Source organism: Tamandua tetradactyla, chromosome 3, assembly GCF_023851605.1.
Source record: "Tamandua tetradactyla isolate mTamTet1 chromosome 3, mTamTet1.pri, whole genome shotgun sequence".
Taxonomy (NCBI): Eukaryota; Metazoa; Chordata; class Mammalia; order Pilosa; family Myrmecophagidae; genus Tamandua; species Tamandua tetradactyla.
The window spans coordinates 29,763,999-29,779,815 of record NC_135329.1 but is presented as its reverse complement, the minus strand read 5'-3'; the positions used below and the strand labels follow the sequence as shown (position 1 = coordinate 29,779,815).

Genomic DNA, 15,817 nt, shown 5'->3' with positions numbered 1-15,817 from the left:
GTAGCCAGATTCTTGCCTTGGGGACAGCTGCAGACTCAGGTGGCATTGGGCATCCTCCACCCTAAGCAGAGGGGGACATAGTCCCACACTAGGCTGGATTTTGGCCAGCAAAGTGAGGGCCCAAGAACCCTGCAGTTTCAGCCCCTCCCAGTCAGATGCTGCAGGGCTCCAGAAGTAAACAGCTTCTGAGGACAATTAAGTTAACAAACAGTGCCATATGCCGTGCAGGCCAGAAAGTCCAGGTGAGGCAGTAAAGCTTTTCAGAGCCTCTTGAGACCCTATCCCAGGTACATTAGAGCTGGTCTACACTCCATTCATGGGTACCTGGCCCTGTTTTGTCTGAGAAATGCTGACAACCCAATTGTCAAAGAAATACCCTAATACAAACCCAGGCAACAACTAAACCCAAGACTAGAGAGAGAAACCAACTTTCAGAATAGCCCAACGAAGATAATCAGATATCAGCAAAAAAATCACAAGGCTACTAAAAACTCAAGAAGGAATGGCTCAGTCAAAGGAACAAATAAAAAAGTCAGAGGAGAGACAGAATCATAAATAATCAAAGATTTTCAAACAGATAACTTGAATCAATTCAATGAAATGAAGAAAAATGTATATAAAGAGATAAAGGATGTTAAGACACTAGAAGAGCAAAAAGAAGAATTTGAAAGAATACATAGAAAAATGAGAAACATTATACAAATAAAAGATACTGTAGATGAAATTAAAAATATACTGGAGATACAGACTGTGCAACAGGACTGAATACAAAAACTCAGAAATGGACAGCACAATACTACCTAACTGTAATACAATTATGTTAAAACACTGAATGAAACTGCATGTGAGAATGATAGAGGGAGGAGGGCTGGGAACATAAATGAAATCAGAAAGAAAGATAGGTGTTAAAGATTGAGATGGGAGGACTTCCGGAGAAGATGGCGGCTTAGTAAGACGCGTGGGTCTTAGTTCCTCCTCCAGAACAGCAACTAAAGAAACAGAAACAATACGAAACAGCTCCCGGAGCCACGACAGAGACCAAAAAGACAGCGTACCCCATTCTGGAACGGCTGAACGGGCAGGGAGAATCGCTGCGGTGAGATACCCGAGGGGCGCGCACTTTCCCGGGCCGGGGAGGCTGGCGACTGGGGTCCCTTCCACACACGTGGCTTCCCGGTCCGACTGGGAACATTGGATAGTGGGGCCCTCCCGCCACGCTTGGCGTCTCGGGCCAGCTGGGCAATTTGGACCGGCACTCCCCCAAGCCACGGTGGCAGGCGACCCCCCCTCCACGCGCGGTTTCCCAGGCCGACTGCAAGATTCGGATTGGCAAGTTAAAGAAGCCACAGCATCTTTTACTGCTGGGACCCGCAGACAGACGAGCGCCACGAGCGCCACCTACTGAGGAGGAAAAGAAAAACAGAGCCCAGAGATTTCACAGAAAAACCTTTCAAGCAGCCGGGTCCCACACCCAGGGAAATCTGATCAAATGCCCAGACACCAGCAGAAAATAACGGATCACGCTCAGAAAATTGAAGATATGGCCCAGTCAAAGGAACAAACCAAGAGTTCAAATGAGATACAGGAGCTGAGACAATTAATGCTGAATATACGAACAGAAATGGAAAACCTCTTCAAAAACCAAATCAATAAATTGAGGGAGGATATGAAGAAGACATGGGTTGAACAAAAAGAAGAAATAGAAAATCTGAAACAACAAATCACAGAACTTATGGGAGTGAAGGACAAAGTAGAAAAGATGGAAAAAACAATGGATACCCACAATGGTAGATGAACATCTGAATTCCAAAAACAAACAGAAACTATAGGGAAAAGAATGGAAAAACTTGAGCAGGGGATCAGGGAACTGAATGACAATATGAAGCACACAAATATACGTGTTGTGGGTGTCCCAGAAGGAGAAGAGAAGGGAAAAGGAGGAGAAAAACTAATGGAAGAAATTATCACTGAAAATTTCCCAACTCTTATGAAAGACCTGAATTTACAGATCCAAGAAGTGCAGCACACCCCAAAGAGAATAGCTCCAAATATGCGTTCTCCAAGACACTTACTAGTTAGAATGTCAGAGGTCAAAGAGAAAGAGAGGATCTTGAAAGCAGCGAGAGAAAAACAATCTGTCACATACAAGGGAAACCCAATAAGACTATGTGTAGATTTCTCAGCAGAAACCATGGAAGCTAGAAGACAGTGGGATGATATATTTAAATTACTAAAAGAGAAAAACTGCCAACCAAGACTTCTATATCCAGCAAAATTGTCCTTCAAAAATGAAGGAGAAATTAAAACATTTATAGACAAAAAGTCACTGAGAGAATATGTGACCAAGAGACCAGCTCTGCAAGAAATACTAAAGGGAGCACTCGAGTCAGATACGAAAAGACAGAAGAGAGAGGTATGGAGTAAAGTGTAGAAAGAAGGAAAATCAGATATGATATATATATAATACAAAAGGCAAAATGGTAGAGGAAAATATTATCCAAACAGTAATAACACTAAAAGTCAATGGACTGAATTCCCCAATCAAAAGACATAGACTGGCAAAATGGATTACAACCCAGCAATACCACTGCTAGGTATCTACTCAAAGGACTTAAGGGCAAAGACACAGACGGACATTTGCACACCAGTGTTTATAACAGCATTATTTACAATTGCAAAGAGATGGAAACAGCCAAAATCTCCATCAACAGACGAGTGGCTAAACAAACTGTGGCATATACCTACGATGGAATATTATGCAGCCCTAAGACAGGATAAACTTATGAAGCATGTAATAACATGGATGGACCTAGAGAACATTATGCTGAGTGAGTCTAGCCAAAAACTAAAGGACAAATACTGTATGGTCCCACTGATGTGAACCGACATTCGAGAGTCAACTTGGAATATATCATTGGTATCAGAGACCAGCAGGAGTTAGAAACAGGGTAAGATAATGGGTAATTGGAGCTGAAGGGATACAGACTGTGCAACAGGACTGGATACAAAAACTCAAAAATGGACAGCACAATAATACCTAATTGTAATGTAACTATGTTAAAACACTGAATGAAGCTGCACCTGAACTATAGATTTTTGTTTGTTTGTTTGTTTGTTTGTTTGTATCTTTTGTCGTTTTTTCTTTTTCCTTTTATATATATATTTTATTATTATTATTATTTTAATTCTCTTCTCTATATTAACATTCTATATCTTTTTCTGCTGTTTTGCTAGTTCTTTTCCTAAATCGATGCAAATGTACTAAGAAATGATGATCATACATCTATGTGATGATACTAAGAATTACTGAGTGCATATGTAGAATGGAATGATTTCTAAATGTTGTGTTAATTCTTTTCTTTTTTTTAATTAATAAAAAAAATAAAAATAAAAAAAAAATTGGGAATTCTACTTTCCAAAAAAAAAAAGATTGAGATGGTACAATCTAGGAATGCCTAGAGTATATAATAGTGACTAAATGCACAAATTTTAAAAATGTTTTTGCATGAGGAAGAACAAAGGAATGTCATTATTGCAGGGTGCTGAAAATAGATGGTAATTAATATTTTAAAATGTCACTGTACATGTAAGACTAAAGCAAAAAATGTTTGTTACAAAATTTATATTTTGACTAGTGCATTTCCTAATATAACTTATGTAGATAGTTTGATTGAACACCATAAGTACTTGGAATCTCAGGTAGGACATGGGATTTTGTTGGTTTGTCCAGAGTGATGCCCCGATGAATCCCAGAGTGATTCGATCAGTGAGTGGAAAAGTATTTGCAAATCCCCCTTCGGGGAATGGTGAGAATGGGGAGAAATGCAACTTCCCCAAGTTGAATTCTTGATATTCTCACAAGCAGTGTGGACAACCAAAGCTATAGGCTGAGCCCCCAGTCTTGGGGTATGTTCAGATGAAACTTAGCCCCGCAAAGGATAGGTCAAGTCTACTTAGAATTTGGGCCTAAGTCACCCCCAAGAGAGCCTCTTTTGTTGCTCAGATGTGGCCTCTCTCTCCAGCCAACACAACAAGCAATCTCACCACTCTCCCCAGTCTACGTGGGACATGACTCCCAGGGGTGTGGACCTTCCTGGAAACGTGGGACAGAAATCCTGGAATGAGCTGAGACTCAGCATCAAGGGATTGAGAAAAACCCTAGAATGAGCTGAGACTTAGCATCAAGAATTGAGAAAACCTTCTCAACCAAACGGGGGAAGAGTGAAATGAGACAAAGTGTCAATAGCTGAGAGATTCCAAGCAGAGTTGAGAGGTTGTCCTGGAGGTTATTCTTATGCATTAAGTAGATATCATCCTGTTATTCAAGATGTAATGGAGAGGCTGGAGGGAACTGCCTGAAAATGTAGAGCTGTGTTCCAGTAGCCGTGTTTCTCGAGGATGACTGTATAATGATATAGCTGTCACAATGTGACTGTGTGATTGTGAAAACCTTGTGTCTGATGCTCCTTTTATCTACCTTGTCAAGAAACAAGTAGAACATATGGAATAAAAATAAATAATAGGGGGAACAAATGTTAAAATAAATTTAGTTGGAAATGCTAGTGATAAATGAAAGTGAGGGATAAGGGATATGGTATGTATAATCTTTTTTTTCCTGTTATTGTTTTATTTCTTCTTTCTGTTGTCTTTTTATTTCTTTTTCTGAATTGATGCAAATGTTCTAGGAAATGATGAATATGCAACTATGTGATGATATTGAGAATTACTGAATATATATGTAGAACAGAATTATATGTTAATGTTTAATGTTCTTGTTTGTTCTTAGTTTTTTAAATTAATAAATAAATTAAAAATATATATACTGGAGGAATTTAGAATTGCCATAGCCCAAACAACCCCAATGAGAGGTATGTAAAGATCAAAGGTGATGGTGGAATTATACATAGAAGACAGGACTTAACAAATGAATATGAATGCTGAATCATTAAACTGATATCTCTTTTAGTCTACAGTATGTCAGTGGAGCTAGAAGTAAAAACCTAAAATTGTGAAATTATAACCCATGTCAAAGACTGAAATATGTACTACAACTAATTGTGGTGCTGAGCTTAGAAATTTATAGCTTTTTTGTATATATGTTATTGTTCACAAAAAAAAGATGATTGTGATGATAAAAAAGTATTTAAGCCCGCTAGCCTCCTATATTCTGGAGCCGCTAGAATGAAAAATATGAGAGGATCATATGGTAGCCCATGCAAACTACGAGATTTATCCTGCAACCACTTTTTGAAGAGTGTTATGAAAACTATTGGTTTTTTATTTCTTTGCTTTGTATATATGTTATACTATACAATAAAAAAAGTTAAAAAAAAAACATATTCTGGAGGTGGGCCATGGTGGCTCATCAGGTAGAGTTCTTGCCTGCCATGCTGGAGACCCAGGTTCGATTGCCAGTGCCTACCCATGCAAAAAGAAAAAAAAATATATAGATACATACTGGAGAACAGCAGAAGTGAATTTGAAGAGGCAGAAGAAAGAATCAGTGAGCTAGAAGACAGAACAACTGAATTCAAACAGATAAAAGAACAAATGGAGAAAAAAAGGAAAAATTTGAGCATAGCCTCAGGGAAATGACTGATGACACAAAGCACAAAACATATACATCACGGGTTTCCCAGAAAGAGAAGAAAAGGGAAACTACCTATCTGATAAGGGTTTGATATCCAGAATATATTAAAAAATCCTACAACTCAAAAATAAAAAGACAAATAACCCAATTTAAAAAAGGACAAAAGACATGAATAGACACATTTTTCCAAAGAGAAAATATAGATGGTTAAGAAGCATCTGAAAGATGCTTGGCTTCCTTAGCTATCAGGGAAATGCAAATCAAAGCTACAATAAGATATCATTTCACACCTACTAGAATGGCTGCTATCAAACAACAGGAATCTACAAGTGTTGGTAAGGATGTGAAAACTAGAACACTTATTCACTGCTGGTGGGAATGTAAAATAGTACAGCTGCTGTGGAGGACGGTTGGCAGTTCCTTGGGAAGGTAAGTATAGAGCTGCCTTATGACCAAGCAATATGACTACTTGGGTATTCAAGTTCAGATATACCTAGACTATCTGAACGCAGGATGCAAACAGAAATATGCACACTGATGCAACCTGTCATATAGGCACTATGCACAATTGCCAAAAGATGGAAACAACCTAACTGTCCATCAAACCGATGAACTGATAAACAAAATGTGGTGTATACATACTGTGATGGTTAGGTTCTGGTGTCAACTTGGCCAAATGATTATGTCCAGTTGTCTGGGTAGGCAAGTACTGACCTGATAATTGCTGCAAGCATATTTCATGAGTTGTTGATTAAATCATGTCAGCTGGGCGCTGACGCCCCACCAGCCAGCCCGCCCTCCTCTCCCTCTTTGTCCGCCGGCCCGGCGCGGCACTCACGCCCGGCCGGCCAGCCCGCCCTCCTCTCCCTCTTCCCCCTTCTGCTCCGGCGGCGCTCCATCCGCCATCTTATCCTTCCCTTTCTCCTCCTGCTCCGGCGGCTCTCCAACCACCAACGTACCCTCTTCCGCCTTCACCGGCTCCTCCGTCACCGGCCTCGACAGCCTTGCCACCCTCACCTTTCCTCCTCCAGAACAGCTACTGGGGGAGTGGAGACGATACAGAGCAGCTCCTGGAGCCACGACGGAGATCAAAGGGACGGCGTACCCCATCCTGGAACGGCTGACTGTCTGGGAGAACCAGCTCCGGTGAGATCGCCGAGGGGCACGGGCTTTCCCGGGTGGGACGGCAAGCGGCCGGAGTCCCTCCTTTCCTCCTTCCCAGGCCAGCTGGCAGAATTGGGCAGGCAGTCCCCTCGGGCCGCGGCGGTTGGTGCCCCCACCACACGAGGCCCCCCCGGACCAACTGAGAGAGTTGGGTCGAAAATCCCCAGACCGCGGAGAACGGTGACTGGGGGGTCCCTTCCAAACACGTGACTCCCCGGTCCGGCTGGGAACAGTGTACTCAACCGGGCTGCGGCAGCTGGAAATACTTCCCGCCACGCTTGGGGCCCCGGGCCGACGAGGAAATTCGGTTGGGCGCTCTCCCAGGCTGTGGCGGCCAGCGACCCTCCTCGCATTCGGACCTCCGGGCCGGCTGGCACTCTTCCAAGCCGCTTTGGCTGCCGAACCTCCCCCACGGCGAGAGTTTTCCAAAGCTAAAGGACCCACAGCAACTTTTACTGGTGGAACCCGTAGACAAACGTGTGCCACGAGCGCCACCTACTGGGCAGGATAAGAAAAACAGAACCCAGAGATTTCACAGGAAAATCTTTCAACCTGTGGGGTCCAACACCCAGGGAAATCTGACTAAATGCCCAGACGCCAGCAGAAGATAACGGATCACGCTCAAATAATTGAAAATATGGCCCAGTCAAAGGAACAAACCAATAGTTCAAATGAGATACAGGAGCTGAAACAACTAATGCTGAATATACGAACAGAAATGGAAAACCTCTTCAAAAACCAAATCGATAAATTGAGGGAGGACATGAAGAAGACATGGGCTGAACAAAAAGAAGAAATAGAAAAACTGAAAAAACAAATCACAGATCTTATGGAAGTGAAGGATAAAGTAGAAAAGATGGAAAAAACAATGGATACCTACAATGATAGATTTAAAGAGACAGAAGATAGAGTTAGTGATTTGGAGGATGGGACATCTGAATTCCAAAAAGAAACAGAAACTATCCGGAAAAGAATGGAAAAATTTGATCAGGGTATCAGGGAACTCAAGGACAATATGAACCGCACAAATATATGTGTTGTGGGTGTCCCAGAAGGAAAAGAGAAGGGAAAAGGAGGAGAAAAACTAATGGAAGAAATTATCACTGAAAATTTCCCAACTCTTATGAAAGACCTAAAATTACAGATCCAAGAAGTGCAGCGCACCCCAAAGAGATTAGACCCAAATAGGCGTTCTCCAAGACACTTACTAGTTAGAATGTCAGAGGTCAAAGAGAAAGAGGATCTTGAAAGCAGCGAGAGAGAAGCAATCCATCACATACAAGGGAAACCCAATAAGAGTATGCGTAGATTTCTCAGCAGAAACCACGGAAGCTAGAACACAGTGGGATGATATATTTAAGTTCCTAAAAGAGAAAAACTGCCAACGAAGACTCCTATATCCAGCAAAATTGTCCTTCAAAAATGAGGGAGAAATTAAAACATTCTCAGACAAAAAGTCACTGAGAGAATTTGTGACCAAGAGACCAGCTCTGCAAAAAATACTAAAGGGAGCACTAGAGTCAGATACGAAAAGACAGAAGAGAGAGGTATGGAGAAGAGTGTAGAAAGAAGGAAAGTCAGAGATGATATATATAATACAAAAGGCAAAATGGCAGAGGAAAATATTATCCAAACAGTAATAACTCTAAATGTTAATGGACTGAATTCCCCAATCAAAAGACATAGACTGGCAGAATGGATTAAAAACCAGGATCCTTCTATACGCTGTCTACAGGAAACACATCTTAGACCCAAAGATAAACATAGGTTGAAAGTGAAAGGTTGGGAAAAGATATTTCATGCAAATAACAACCAGAAAAGAGCAGGAGTGGCTATACTAATATCCAACAAATTAGACCTCAAATGTAAAACAGTTAAAAGAGACAAAGAAGGACACTATATACTAATAAAAGGAACAATTAAACAAGAAGACATAACAATCATAAATATTTACACACCGAATCAGAACGCCCCAAAATACGTGAGGAATACACTGCAAACACTGAAAAGGGAAATAGACACATATACCATAATAGTTGGAGACTTCAATTCACCACTCTCATCAATGGACAGAACATCTAGACAGAGGATCAATAAAGAAATAGAGAATCTGAATATTACTATAAATGAGCTAGACTTAACAGACATTTATAGGACATTATATCCCACAACAGCAGGATACACCTTTTTTTCAAGTGCTCATGGATCATTCTCAAAGATAGACCATATGCTGAGTCACAAAGCAAGCCTTAAAAAATTTAAAAAGATTGAAATCATACACAACACTTTCTCGGATCATAAAGGAATGAAGTTGGAAATCAATAATAGGCGGAGTGCCAGAAAATTCACAAATACATGGAGGCTCAACAACACACTCTTAAACAACAAGTGGGTCAAAGAAGAAATTGCAAGAGAAATTAGTAAATACCTAGAGGCAAATGAAAATGAAAACACAACATATCAAAACTTATGGGATGCAGCAAAGGCAGTGCTAAGAGGGAAATTTATTGCCCTAAATGCCTTTATCAGAAAAGAAGAAAAGGCAAAAATGCAGGAATTAACTGTCCACTTGGAAGAACTGGAGAAAGAACAGCAAACTAATCCCAAAGCAAGCAAAAGGAAAGAAATAACAAAGATTAGAGCACAAATAAATGAAATTGAAAACATGAAAACAATAGAGAAAATCAATAAGACCAGAAGTTGGTTCTATGAGGAAATCAATAAGATTGATGGGCCCTTAGCAAGATTGACAAAAAGAAGAAGAGAGAGGATGCAAATAAATAAGATCAAAAATGGAAGAGGAGACATAACCACTGACCTCACAGAAATAAAGGAGGTAATAACAGGATACTATGAACAACTTTACGCTAAAAAATATAACAATTTAGAGGAAATGGACAGGTTCCTGGAAGACATGAACAACCAACTTTGACTCAAGAAGACATAGATGACCTCAACAAACCAATCACAAGTAAAGAAATTGAATTAGTCATTCAAAAGCTTCCTAAAAAGAAAAGTCCAGGACCAGACGGCTTCACATCTGAATTCTATCAAACATTCCAGAAAGAATTAGTACCAACTCTCCTCAAACTCTTCAAAAAAATCGAAGTGGAGGGAAAACTACCTAATTCATTTTACGAAGCCAACATCACCCTCATACCAAAACCAGGCAAAGATATTACAAAAAAAGAAAACTACAGACCAATCTCTCTAATGAATACAGATGCAAAAATCCTCAATAAAATTCTAGCAAATCATATCCAACAACACATTAAAAGAATTATACATCATGACCAAGTAGGATTCATCCCAGGTATGCAAGGATGGTTCAACATAAGAAAATCAATTAATGTAATACACCATATCAACAAATCAAAGCAGAAAAATCACATGATCATCTCAATTGATGCAGAGAAGGCATTTGACAAGATTCAACATCCTTTCCTGTTGAAAACACTTCAAAAGATAGGAATACAAGGGAACTTCCTTAAAATGATAGAGGGAATAGATGAAAAACCCACAGCTAATATCATCCTCAATGGGGAAAAATTGAAAACTTTCCCCCTAAGATCAGGAACAAGACAAGGATGTCCACTATCACCACTATTATTCAACATTGTGTTGGAGGTTCTGGCCAGAGCAATTAGACAAGAAAAAGAAATACAAGGCATCAAAATTGGAAAGGAAGAAGTAAAACTATCACTGTTTGCAGACGATATGATACTATACGTCGAAAACCCGGAAAAATCCACAACAAAACTACTAGAGCTAATAAATGAGTACAGCAAAGTAGCAGGTTACAAGATCAACAGTCAAAAATCTGTAGGATTTTTATACACTAGTAATGAACAAGCTGAGGGGGAAATCAAGAAACGAATCCCATTTACAATTGCAACCAAAAGAATAAAATACCTAGGAATAAATTTAACTAAAGAAACAAAAAACCTATATAAAGAAAACTACAAAAAACTGCTAAAAGAAATCACAGAAGACCTAAATAGATGGAAGGGCATACCGTGTTCATGGACTGGAAGACTAAATATAGTTAAGATGTCAATCCTCCCTAAATTTATTTACAGATTCAATGCAATACCAATCAAAATCCCAACAACTTATTTTTCAGAAATAGAAAAACCAAGAAACAAATTTATCTGGAAGGACAGGGTGCCCCGAATTGCAAAAAACATCTTGAGGGAAAAAAACGAAGCTGGAGGTCTTGCGCTGCTGGACTTTAAGGCATATTATGAAGTCACAGTGGTCAAAACAGCATGGTATTGGCATAAAGATAGATATATCGACCAATGGAATCAAATGGAGTGCTCAGATATAGACCCTCTCATCTATGGACATTTAATCTTTGATAAGGCAGTCAAGCCAACTCACCTGACAGAACAGTCTCTTCAATAAATGGTGCCTAGAGAACTGGATATCCATACGCAAAAGAATGAAAGAAGACCCATGTCTCACACCCTATACAAAAGTTAATTCAAAATGGATCAAAGATCTAAACATTAGGTCTAAGACCATAAAACAGTTAGAGGAAAATGTAGGGAGATATCTTACGAAACTTACAATTGGAGGCGGTTTTATGGACCTTAAACCTAAAGCAAGAGCACTGAAGAAGGAAATAAATAAATGGGAGCTCCTCAAAATTAAACACTTTTGTGCATCAACGAACTTCATCAAGAAAGTAGAAAGACAGCCTACACAATGGGAGATAATATTTGGAAATGACATATCAGATAAAGGTCTAGTATCCAGAATATATAAAGAGATTGTTCAACTCAACAACAAAAAGACAGCCAACCCAATTACAAAATGGGAAAAAGACTTGAACAGACACCTATCAGAAGAGGAAATACAAATGACCAAAAGACACATGAAGAGATGCTCAATGTCCCTGGCCATTAGAGAAATGCAAATCAAAACCACAATGAGATATCCTCTCACACCCACCAGAATGGCCATTATCAACAAAACAGAAAATGACAAGTGCTGGAGAGGATGCGGAGAAAGAGGCACACTTATCCACTGTTGGTGGGAATGTCAAATGGTGCAACCACTGTGGAAGGCAGTTTGGCGGTTCCTCAAAAAGCTGAATATAGAATTGCCATACGACCCAGCAATACCATTGCTAGGTATCTACTCAAAGGACTTAAGGGCAAAGACACAAACGGACATTTGCACACCAATGTTTATAGCAGCGTTATTTACAATTGCAAAGAGATGAAAACAGCCAAAATGTCCTTCAACAGAAGAATGGCTAAACAAACTGTGGTATATACATACGATGGAATATTATGCAGCTTTAAGACGGGATAAACTTATGAAGCATGTAATAACATGGATGGACCTAGAGAACATTATGCTGAGTGAGTCTAGCCAAAAACTAAAGGACAAATACTGTATGATCCCACTGATGTGAACGGACATTCAAGAATAAACTTGGAATATGTCACTGGTAACAGAGTCCAGCAGGAGGTAGAAACAGGGTAAGATAATGGGTAATTGGAGCTGAAGAGATAGACTGTGCAACAGGACTAGATACAAAAATTCAAAAATGGACAGCACTATAATACCTAATTGTAAAGTAAACATGTTAAAACACTGAATGAAGCTGCATCTGAGGTATAAAAAAAAATAATAATAAATAAATAAATCATGTCAGCTGATTGTGGCTGATTACATCTGTGATCAACTGAGGCACGTCTCCCACAAGGAGATAATCCAAAAAGTCAGAGGCTTTTAAGGAAGAAGAGAGCACTACCAGAGCTTCTTTAGCTAGCAAGAAGTTCATTCAGACCCGTCATCAGAGCCTCCAGCTTCACAGCGTGCCCTACAGATTTTGGACTCTTCCATTCCCATAGTGGTGATGGTAATGCATTATTGTGAGAATGATTTCACACAATGATTTCAGTTTATAAATCTCGTATTTACAGATCTCTCCTGGTGTTTCTGCTTCTCTAAAGAACCCTATCTAACACACATATGATGAAGTATTATTCAGCAGTAAGAAGGAATGAAGTCCTGAAGCATGTAACACCACTGATGAACCTGAGAACACTATGTTAAATGAAATAAATTAGACAAAAGGACAAGTATTATATGATCTCACTGAACTATTTATAATATGTAAACTCACAGACATAAAATATAGAATATAAGTTACCACTCTATAAAATAGTGGTATTAAAGAACGGAGAGAAGTTTCTTAATATGTACAGAATGTTTAACTGGGTTGAACTTAAATGTTTGGAAATGGATAGTGGTGATGTTAATGCATTATTGTGAGAATGATTTACAGTATTGAATGGTATGTGAATGTGGTGGAAAGGGGAAATTTAGAGTCATGTATATCACTAGAAGGAAAGTTGGAGGTTAAAACAAACATGGTAATGTATAACAGTCAATTTGTGGTAGATGAAGTCTATGATTAATTGTACAAATATATAAACATTCTTTCATTAACTAGAACAAATGTACAACACTATTACAAGGAGTTAATTATAAAGGGATATATGGGGAAAATGTACCTATTGCAAACTATGGACTATTGTTCAAATATATAAACATTCTTTCATGAACTAGAACAAATTGTACAACACTATTACAAGGAGTTCATTATAAAGGGATATATGGGGAAATGTACCTACTGCAAACTATGGACTATAGTGAACAGTAATATTTTAATATTCTTTCATCAATAGTAACAAATGCATCATACCAATATTATGGATCAGTAATGGGGAGAAATAGGGTTATAAGAAGATTTGGGTTTTCTTTTTACTTTTATTATTTTCTAGAGTAATAAAATTGATCATAGTGATGTATGCACAACGAGGTGATAATACTATGAGCCAGTGATTGTTTACTTTGGACAGTTTGTATGGTATGTAAATATGTTTCAATAAAACTGCATTTAAAAAAAAAAAAAAAGGTCAAGTGACTTGAAACATTTCACCAAAGAGGATATACAATCATTCAACAACACAGTGTTGAAAGATTCTCGACATCATTAGGAAAATGCAAATCAAAACCATAATGATACCATTTCACACTAACCAGGATGTGGAAAAAATAAGAACCCTCATATATTGCTGGTGAAAATGTAAAATGCATAGCTGTTATGGTCAATAATTTGGTGGTTTCTCAAAAAGTTAAACTTTTAGAATTATCTTATTACTAAGCAATTCCACTCCTAGGAAATACCCAAAAGAACAGAAAACAGGTACTCAGACAAATATTTATACAAGAATGTTAATAGCAGCACTATTCACAACAGCCAAAGTTACAAAGAACCCAAATGTCCATTTAGTGTAAGAATGGATGAATAAAATGTGGCATATACATACAATGAAATATTACTTAGTCATAAAAAGGAATGAAGTATACATTTGTGCTAGAAATGAATGAACCTCAAAATTTTATGCTAAGCAAAAGAAGCCAGACACAAAAGTCACATATCATGTGATTTCATTTAAATGAAATGTCCAGAATAGGTGAATCTACAGTTACAGAAAGAAGATTGTTGACTGCCAGGGGTTGGGGATAGGAAGGAATTAGGATCGACTGCTTAACGGATAAGGGGATTTCTTTTGGGGTGATGAAAATGGTTTGGAACTAGATAAAGAGGTGCTAGTTGCCCAATATTGTGAATGTCATAAATGGCACAGAATTGTATATTTTAAAATAGTTAATTTTATGTTATGTGAATTTTGCCTCAATTGAAAAAAAAATGGGTGGAAGATTGGGAAATTCATAGATCTGTAGCTGGCCTATTTGGTGGGCATGAGGAACCCCATCAAATATCCCGTTTTCAACTACCAAATGCAGGTATTTATATAGAAAACCAACTGGAAAGTTGTTTTTAAAAGTTAAAAAAAAAAGGATGAATCTCAAAATCATTATGCTGATTTAAGAAGCCAGTTTACAGAAAAACAGATAGTGTATGATTCTATTTACATTCAATATATTCACTAGAAAGTGAAAACTAATCCATAGTAACAAAAGGCAGACCAGTGGTTACCTGGAGCAGGAAATGAAAAGGGATACAAAGAAATCTTTCAGATGATGCAAGCATTCTCTCTCTTTTTTTTAACATGGGCAGGCACTAGGGATCGAACTCCCGTCTCTGGCATGGCAGGTGAGAACTCTGCCACTGAGCCACTGTTGCCCACCCTGTTCTCCATTTTGACTGTGGTATATACACCCGTCAATAACTCATCGAATTTTTAAATGGGTACAGTTTATTGTATATAAATTATACTCAATAAATCTGTTATATAAAAATAAATCAAAACATTAATTTTTTAAAAGTCAGTAAATTGCTTTGATGTTAACCTTAACAATTTTTAACTTCAGCAAAATAAACATTTAAATGAGGTATTTTGAATACTTAAAGTTGAAAATTTAACCTCAGCAAAATAAACATTTAAATGAGGTATCTTGAATACTGTAAAGTTGAAAAAATGAGCTTTAGGTGATTGAATTTTAAGATTCCTATTGGCTACTTCCTTAAACACTATTACTTTTGTTCACTAAATCAAGACCAGGCAATAATATGTTTACAAACTGAAAAGTAACTTTCTAAAATTAAATTTCTGCTTTCTAGAACAAAGTTGCATTACATGGAACCTTCCATTCTTTGTTCAAATTCAAATCAACCAAGCCTTTATACTCTCATTCTCTTTCTTCTTTCAAATATCCATTCCTGTTACCATAGGAACCTGCTAGCTAACAAGGCTTCAAGCATAGCAAGGACTCCAGCTTAGAAAGGGGTGTGAAAAGGGGACAGAGTCAAAGGCCAAAATTTGACTCATGAGACTCAGAATTCCAACCTTTGTTACTCTACAAAGGGTCTGGTAACCATAGAAACTGCACCCTACTGAGTTTGGGAATAAATTCACTAAATGCATAACCAAACATAGAATGGTCTTGAAAATTAAAAAAAAAACAGTATTCGTAAGCTTTTTCCAGACACAAATAAAAATAAGAAATTATTTTAAAAATTAATTTTGCAATTTAAAATAAGACCTTTTAACGCCCCACCTTTCTGTAACAATA

The 15,817-nt window shown here is 38.2% G+C and overlaps 1 protein-coding gene across 5 annotated transcripts in view; it reads right to left on the bottom strand.

The window, feature by feature from the left end:
* The window catches only part of FZD3 (frizzled class receptor 3), a 110,556-nt gene that overhangs the window by 76,856 nt on the left and 17,883 nt on the right, over window positions 1-15,817 (bottom strand). Inside the window, exon 1 of one of the 5 annotated variants that reach the window (XM_077152914.1) lies at window positions 15,382-15,653. The exons of the other annotated variants lie outside the window; for them this stretch is intronic. The gene's annotated coding sequence lies outside the window, so the exon portion shown is untranslated. Of the gene's footprint in view, window positions 1-15,381; window positions 15,654-15,817 lie in introns of those variants that run through there. 5 annotated transcript variants of the gene reach the window in all.